A 9375-nucleotide genomic window follows, 5' to 3' on the forward strand; every position below is an offset into this window, starting at 1 on the left:
CTGTAGAAAGAGGTATCTGTAAATAAGGCATATATTTTCTATTAGGTGCTCTGTTGAGAGTTTATTAATGCATTTATTAAGCGTATTTGGTATCCATCTGGTATGGATGGTAGGTTGTTTAGCTCATAAGGAGCCAACAGTTTGCCAATGGTTCCATAAGGACATCACTTGGCCTTCAACCTTTCATCTGTGCTTGCTTCTTCTAATATTAGAAAAACTGCCTATACTCATGCACCGTTTCTTTTGTGGGGAAATTCAGATTCCCATGTTGGAGCCAAGGGTCTCATTACATGCTTTCTTCCAGCTAAATCCCACCATAGGGCCAGGCATGTTTTAGCTGTTGCCATAGACCAGCGACCTTTTTACACACGCTCATCAACAAGTAGCTTTAACATTTCTTGGCCAGTGTCCCACTCAGCACTGCTTGGTTCGCTTGCTTACCCCTTTTGAGGTGCTGTTAAAGACCAAAGCCTCACCAATGAAATATATTGCTCTCATTTATTAAATGCTGGCAGAAAATAGGCATTCCCTGGTATCCAGGTGTCCGCAAGTGGGAGGAGGAGCTGGGAATCACTCTTACAGAGACAGAGTGGGATAAAACAAAGCAACAGATAGATAAACCCATTGCATCAACTGCCGAGTTTTCCTATAAGTTGTTAATGTGTTGTTATGAGATACCCCTGTCAATACATGCTAGGATGCCACATATATAAGACCAATGTTAAAGGTGTTCCCAACACAATAGCATTATGTTACACATGTGTTGGGAATGCCCAGGGGTCCAGAGTTTGTTGAAAGAGGTCCATAGCATAATTGGGGAGCTTTCTGATAAGCTGCCCCCCTTCTCTTTTTGCTTGCACGGTTATTACTGCATCACACAACCTGGTCGATTAAGGTGTATAAGAATTCCATAGTCACACACTTATTATGCGCTGCTTAAGGAACAATACCATTAATTTGGCGTATTAGAGCCACCGTTGAGCCGCCAGAGTGGAAGAGATTAGACAATTTGAAAGCATGTCACCGGTAATACAGGCCAAAATACAACGGTACAATCTGCGGTTGTTCTACTGGCTAAATTACCTTTCATCCCTGAGGCACAAGCCCTTCTAGCGCAAGGCGTTGGGTCCTTGGACAGTGGAGCTCTGCTTTTCGACACTGCTAAACTAAATTGCAGGATGTGCAGTCAGTTATGTGGGTGAGGGGCCCCTCCAGGATCTTGGGCAGTCCTGGTCTTCTGCGCCATCTTCAGGTATTTTCTCTTTTTCTTTCCCTCCTCTCCCCCATTCCCTCCCCCACCTCTTCTGCACACTATCTTCTTCTCCTTCCTCCTGTGCTGTTCGGTATTCATAAATATGTTTTACATTATTATTGTATTGTTCTATTATTTTAACCATGCAAAGGTTATGCAGGATATAAGATCTGGAAGAGTGTGATGGTGAAGTAGTTTATCTTACCCTGTATCTGTAAATAAGGCATATATATTCTATTAGGTGCTCTGTTGAGAGTTTATTAATGCATTTATTAAGCGTATTTGGTATCCCTGCTACCTGTAACCACCTCCACATATGTTATGCTATGTTGTACGACCATTGTTCACGGTTATTCTGCACATATATGGTAAGCTTGCTGTTTTGCAATTTATAAGTAAACATAATATTACAAATTCTAGAAAGTAAGTGTTCCCTTTGAAATCTTTGGATACCTTTAGTCACATGTAAAATTGGATTATAATCTTTATTTTTTGACAATCTTGTTTTTATTGAAAGATTTTGTTGTACATACAAATTTGCGTCGTTCGTACAAATTTGCAGAGAATGTGTTGATTACAACAGCAAGACATTTTATATTTTCATATGATCAGGGCAACAGTCAAAAAAAACAGGTCAGCATCTCAAGAGAAAAATGCAACAGAATGTTGTTGCTTACTAGTAACATATACTAAACTATAGTAGGACTATATAACAAAAAATAAATAAAATAAAAAACACTAAAAAAGGTTTCTATTTCTAATGTCGGGTCAATTAACATTGCTGACTGAAACCGGGTTGTTCAATTAAGTGTGATTCGTCAGGACGGCAAAGGTCATTTCAAATTTTAGGCCGAAACAGAAATGAAAGCATAGCCAACTAGGAGAATTTTGGCAGTTTGGCCTAAAATGTGAAATTCACTTGGAATTTTCTCATAAGTTCAAGCTTCGTGAATATACCTTAGAATTTCCCAGCTTAGCTGCATATTCAATAACAGGCAATGTTAAAGTATATTAGTATTTATTTATTTTTTATATATTTTATAATTGGAGGATTTAAAAAGTATCTACTCCCTGGAAATCATGCAAGTTGGGGTCAAAAGCTGTAAACTAAAGAGTATTGTTTTGTCTTGCTCAGGATGTATGTTGATTTTCACATATGCGCAACAATCTGGAATGGCATTATCAATTCCAAGTTTAGCTAATAATCCTTTTATGTTAAGAATTCAGATTTAAACGAGCAATAGATTCTTTGATAATATTCTGATGTCCGGTTTACCCAATATTTAGCCCCCCAAGAAAATAAAAATAAAATAAACTCTTATGCATACATGTTTTATCGAAGCACATCACATAAACAAGAAAAAAAAAAAACAAAAAAAAAAAACTTTAAAACAACAAGATCATTTGCAATCAATACAAATTTAAAATGTTGATTTAGCAGAGGTGCCCAAAAGGAAGATCTTCAGATGTTTTCAGAACTCTCATGATGCTTTGCATGCCTTTAGAATGACAAAGCATAATAGAAGCTGCAGTCCTAAAACATCTAGGGATCGATCATTTGGGTATCCCTAACCTAATATATCAGCATGACTAAGTGAAATCTACTTAGCAGAACCAGCAGTTGCGAATAATAAATAATAATAATAATAATAAAGCATAATGGGAGGTGTAGTCCAAAAGATCTGGAGTGCTGAAGATTGGTGTAGGCCAGGGGTAGGCAACCTACGGCACTAGTGCCATGCACGGCACTCGAGGTGCCTTTGCACGGCACTCAAGGCTACAAGAGCCAAACAGGCTCTGGCCTGTCAGGAGTCCCAGTGAAAGTTCAGATATCTGCTAATACGAAAAAGTGGTGAAGGACAATCCTCCATTTATGCATTGCAGCACGTAGAGGAAGTGATGTCAGATAACTATCTCATATCACTTCCTCCCAGCACTTGTGAATTGGAATCCACAATGAAGTAGAGCAGCCCGCAGCCTCCTGTTGCAGCTTCTGTCCTTGAGATGTACCTGGCCAGCCTGGTCCCCACTAAAACCCAGGGAAGCTTTAGAGCTACAGAATAACCCTCCCCTCATACAAATAATACACTAACTAACACACAGTCTGCACAAACACAACACCACCAACAATCCACATACATGCACACAACCCCACATGCAGCCTCTCACATGCAATACCCCAAACAGCCCCACACATACACACACTACGAAATACACAATGTGACATATCCATCCACACACAATTCCACAAGCAGCCCCCATACACAGCCCAAATTCATAGGTATCATACACGATACCATAAACTACTAATGCACATATACAATATAATAGCTCATAGACGCACAAATACAATGATACAAAGCAAATGCAGTATAAATAACACAAGCAGAATATGGCAACATACACACCTCAATTTAAAGAAATAGGACCGACACGCTACAGGACATCACAATCACATTTCGGCACAGTGCTGCTAAAAGGTTGCCTACCCCTGGTGTAGGCCATTTATCCCCGCAGCTGCACTAACTCACTAGAGCACACCGGACCATGAGAAAGCTATTACTAGAGGTACAGACATTATGCTTGTACGTGTCCTCCCTATAACAGCCATGTGGCATGCCCACAGATAAACAGAAAACACAAAAACAACCACCCAATGGAGTTATCACCCATAGGAACGCTTCCTCGATGGATGCTCTAATTTCCACGCGAACAAATCGTTCAAGAGGATTAGATCAGGAAGCCATCCTGGCTGTCAGCTGGACTGTTTGGGGATGATCTTATATGAATGCAATTATACATATTTAAAGTAAACCTGTCATTTAACACAAACGCCACAAATGCATCATATATCACAGAGATACGTGATATATTCAATGCAAAGTTTAGAGACAAGCTTCCTCATCTCTGGCCCAGTGCTGCAATGTCCTCAGGTTTGTGGGTGTTACTGTTCTGTAACAACCATATCCGGTCACCTGTGCTTCGCCCATGGTCTTCATTACCAGCATGCTGATGTCTGAATGGGGTAACATCAGTCACTCTGTTCCAGAGTTAACATAGCAAACACAGCACATGCGCTTTGGTTGTTATGCTTTGAGAGCAGAAGCACCGCCTATAGGAGGCTTCTTCTACTCTCTCCAAGAGTAGCAGAACTGACTCACAGTTCTATTTTTGAACAGGATTTCCCAATCTATAAATGTACTAGCAAATCTATTAGTACAATGTATACATTATATTTTATGCTCTTTAAAAAAGGAGCATTTGTTATAAGTTGTAGGTACCTTTTAAAGAAGCTCTGTCACTAACCCCAATGGTAGCAGCTTTAATACAAGTAAGATTTTACTATATTTAGGGAGGCAAGATGTGGACAGGTTGGCTAGATTGTGGTTTTAACACTATAGGGTCAGAAATATAAGTTTATGTTTCTGACCCTATAGTGCTCCTTTAAATTAGCTATTCGAGCCAGCTGTATTGGTTATGATTATTATTATTGGTATTTTTATAGCTCCAACTAATTCCGCATCGCTTTACAATATTATTAAGGGGGGGGGGGAGATTTACAATAAATTAGATAATTACACAGTGACAAGGGAACAATAGGTAGATGATGACACTGCTCAAACGAGCTTACAGTCTAGAGGAGGTTGGGTACAAAAACACAACAGGGAAGCAAGGTTGACAGCCACCAAACAAGGTGGAAGAGTAGCAGAGCTGGAGGTGAGAGTGGAGTATGGCTCTTTAAGGAGAGCGAGAGACAAATTTGAATAAGTATAGACCAGTTACTCTGGGAGTCCATAAGCATTTCTGAACAGATGTGTTTTGTGGGACGTCTAAAACAATTGAAGACTAGAGGAGGGTCTGATGGGGTTAGGCAGGCTGTTACAAATGAAGGGAGACTCCCACGAGAAGTCCTGCAAGCGCGAGTTAGCAGTAAGGGTGCGAGCAGCGGACAGGAGAAGGTCACCGGCAGAGCAGAGAGACCCAGAAGGGGAGAAATGTAACAGGGGCTAGAGTGGGTTAGCATTTTGAATTTACATCTATAGGATACAGGAAGCCAGTGTAAAGATCAACAGAGGGGCGAGGTATGGGAGGAGCAATGGGTGAGAAAGATCAGCCTCGCGGCAGCATTCATTACCAATTGTAGCGGGGCAGTTCGGCTTTTGGGGAGGCCAACAAGGAGAGAATTACAGTAATCCATGCAAGAGATCACCAGAGCATGAACAAGTTCCTTGGCAGCAACTTGTCTGAGAAAGGGGCGGATGCAGGCGATGTTTTTAAGGTGGAAGAGACAGGTTTTAGCAACATATTGGATATGTGGCGCAAAGGTGAGGCCAGGATCAAAGATAACACCAAGACAATGAGCTTGCAAGGATGGACTGATGCAAGTACCATCAACTTGCAAGGAAAGCAAAGGAGGAGGATCAGCATTATGAGGGGGAAAAATAAGAAGCTCAGTTTTTGAGAGACTGAGTTGCAGAAAGTGGGAGGACATCCAATCTGAGATTGAAGAAAGGCAAGCAGTGACATGTTGCAGGACCGCGGGGGAGAGATATATATGGGTGTCATCGGGATTCAGATGATAACGGAATCCAAAAGGAGTTAATGAGTTTGCCAAGAGAGGCAGCATAAACAGAGAACAGAAGGTGACCAAGAACAGATACTTGTGGGACTCACAGAGACCGAGGGATTGAAGAGTTTGGAGAAGGAGGACATGGTCATGATAACATAAGTAGCTCGGTCCCATTTACTGGTAATAGCTTAAACTGTTTTGCAATGGTCTGCCATCTTACTTGGGTTTCCGCCGGGCACAGGGTGTCCTCTATGGCCGGTGATATGCATCGGCTTATGCGGAGCTGAAGAATCTGGATACAGATCCCGCTGGCCATTCACTAGCTGAGGGTTTCAGCTGACGGCTCTCAGGCACTGAATGCAACTCTGTGCATTGAATTTACATTAGCCAGCCCAGAACTGATGCCCCAATGACGCTACTGGACATCTCTGACACCTCTAGCAGCAAAGGAGTTAAACTCAAAATATGCAGCGTTTCAATGCACAGACTTCAAGCACCAGGACCACTTTAAATCCCAGGAAAAATTAGATCACAAAATATTTAAACCAATCTCTGTACTTGATATGGTTCAGAAACATAAAACCGAACTATATAACAGTGTCCTTAAAGTGAATTTCTAAGATCCCAAACCACTTCTTCATAATGAAAATGATTAAATTGCCTAGAACCTGGCCCTTTATATGCCACTCTGGCATGATTTAGAATTGCAAATTTACTGCACATATCAAGATGCTATGGGGTGGTAGTGTTACTTTAACCTATTAAGGAAAGAAGCAATTTTCTAGCTTCTATACCAAAATAAAACCTAGAATTAAAGGATTTTTATTCAAGTGCCCTCCTAGAGATTATATATTGTTTTTTTTTTTTGTTTTGTTTTTTAAACAATGTTAAGTATGGAGGAAAAAAAATTGTCAAATGTTTGCAATTAACAAAAAACAATATACAATATATGTGGGCTAAACAAAAGAAACATCCTTAATTACAGCAAAACAATCACATTCTAGCTTTTGTTTGGTTCAGAAGTTAGAACATTGCCTCTGTCCTTCAAGGGTTAATAACTTTTTGTGTTGTTTTACAACTGAGAGGGAGACAGTACAAGTACCAAGGGACACTAGCAATAAAACATACATATTTGTTTTAGGTGAGTGTGTTCTTTGAAAAGACATTTACAAAATTCATAGTCAGGTGATATTTTTAAATTGGATGGAGAGAGCTTCTACATCATGTCCCATGTGAAGTGGTTGGGAGACCACACAAGTTTATATAAATGGGTAATTCCACAGTTAACAATATGTTCGAGATTATGCTGTTTAGCATGAGACAGAATATGTATATTAAAAATAACTTTCCTGTAGAACGTGGTATCTGTAAATAAGGCATATATTTTCTATTAGGTGCTCTGTTGAGAGTTTATTAATGCATTTATTAAGCGTATTTGGTATCCATCTGGTATGGATGGTAGGTTGTTTAGCTCATAAGGAGCCAACAGTTTGCCAATGGTTCCATACTGACATCACTTGGCCTACCTTTCATCTGTGCTTGCTTCTTCTAATATTAAAAAACTGCCTATACTCATGGATTTACAGTATAGCAGTGGATTTGCAAAAATAAAATAAAAAACAACAACTGAATATTGTAAACCACTTACAGTCTAGTCCTTTTCAGTCTCATCTAATATATGTAATCATGTAAACAGCTGGTGCAGTATTTTTTCCCCCAATATTGCAGAAACTGAACATGATCAACCTCTCCAAATATTGCCAGCATTGACACTGTATACTTCCACAGTCAACATTAATAATATTATATATAACAAAACTAGAACAGGTGTTCAACAACCATTAAAAACAAAAATGTATCATGGAATAGTCAAATCAATTTTGGTTTAAATTATTTTGCAGACACTATTCCTGGCTTCAGTGCAAAATGTAAATTTGTTTTGCTCTTTATTTTTTATTATTATTATTATTTTTTTTTTTTACACAACCTTGTTCTGTTTTTGAGGTTACAGACTACCAGATATTTTAGGTAAAGATTTCATCTCCAAAGCCATAATCTACATATTTGCTGCTGCTAATAATAATGTTAGAACTTCGTATATAAGAACTATACTGATATACTGTAAACACTAACAGCATATCTGTCTACTTATTTTGCCTATTTTAATAGTACCAACAATTTATGCAGAACAGCGCTTGACAAAGCACACATGAAAAGGCCAGACCTGTCGGAACACACTGACAACTGTTCTTCTAAGAGCTTGCACAATCTGAGGTTGCCATGGTAATTATAGATAGATTATATATCACACATATACATACATACACACACACAATAATAATGATGGTTAATATCAAGATATATGCGGTGTGTGAATAGGATGGGAAGAAGCTTCAGTTATAAAAAAATATTTAAAATACAAGCCATGTAGAGTATAGGGCTAATTTAAATCGCTGTAATAACACAATTTGCCGTAAACACACGAACATAAACAAAAACAAAACTCTACACGCCTACCTAATTTTTTTTTTTTTTTTTTTTTTTTTACACATTTTAGTTTTCAAATGTAGAAAGTTCCTATTAAAAACAAACACCAGTTGCATTTTTCAGACTTGTGAGGCAGTGATAACTAATTATCAGGTGCTCGGGGAAGGGAAGCGGTGATGGCAAGCCAGGGGTGGGTACAGAGGTGATCGTGTAAAAAAAAAAAAAAAAAAACTGGTTGGGGGATGGGTGAGAGCAATGCCCCACAAAGGGGGTGTGTGAGAGAGGGGTATAAACAAATCAATAAATAACTACAGAAATTATATCCACACATCTTTTCCTACCAAGCTCCAGGGCATCAGGGCCAGGCTGTGGGGTGTTCTCCAACTCGTGATGTTCTGCTTGCTCCTGGTCTGTGTGGGCAATGAAGCCAACCTGGACAAAGAGCTGCACCCTGCAGACCCCAGCCCCTGGATGTTGTGGGAGCACAGAATCACACACAGATTGCCTTTATTCCCTTTTCTTGGGGGTTTATTCCGATCTCCCCTTCCTCTTGATTTTAAAGATTTTCATTCCTGCACCTTGAAAGAACAAAGGACACTCTCAGTCCTCCCTCCAGAGCCAGATAATTTTCCTGCCATTTGAGGCTCTTCAACCTGAGTGCATGCAAAAGGCCTTCCTCCCAGGGCTGCCAGAGCACTGCCTGTAAAACCCGCACTGGAGCGGTCTGTCAGCAGACTCCCTCTGTGGGAGCAGGCATGGTAACACCTAGGGATGCCAAACAGAGCATCATGTGAGGTCCACTACAGTGCATTATTATCCGGCTATGGGCATGCAGCCAGCTGATGACTTTATAACCAGTTTGCTCTGACTGTCCAGTTGCTGAGGACTGTGGTTCTCATAGTTGGAATGCCTTCTGAACTGGAAGCCAGGTACTGCCTGTTCCTGGCTGCCTAATCACATTACAGAGTAGCCCCGGGGAGTCATAGACCTATATAGAAGCATGTGGGCATGCCCATTGGTCAATATAACATGTCCAAACTGGAGTGGCAGGAGCCACAGAGATTTG

The 9375-nt window shown here is 40.1% G+C and overlaps 1 protein-coding gene across 3 annotated transcripts in view; it reads right to left on the bottom strand.

The window, feature by feature from the left end:
• The window catches only part of MSANTD3 (Myb/SANT DNA binding domain containing 3), a 44816-nt gene extending 35832 nt beyond the window's left edge, over positions 1-8984 (bottom strand). For all 3 annotated transcript variants that reach the window (XM_063450595.1, XM_063450594.1, XM_063450593.1), the window contains exon 1: positions 8651-8984. The gene's annotated coding sequence lies outside the window, so the exon portion shown is untranslated. The remainder of the gene's footprint in view (positions 1-8650) is intronic.
• Positions 8985-9375: the final 391 nt, after the last annotated feature.

Source organism: Pelobates fuscus, chromosome 4 (assembly GCF_036172605.1).
Source record: "Pelobates fuscus isolate aPelFus1 chromosome 4, aPelFus1.pri, whole genome shotgun sequence".
Lineage (NCBI taxonomy): Eukaryota > Metazoa > Chordata > Amphibia > Anura > Pelobatidae > Pelobates > Pelobates fuscus.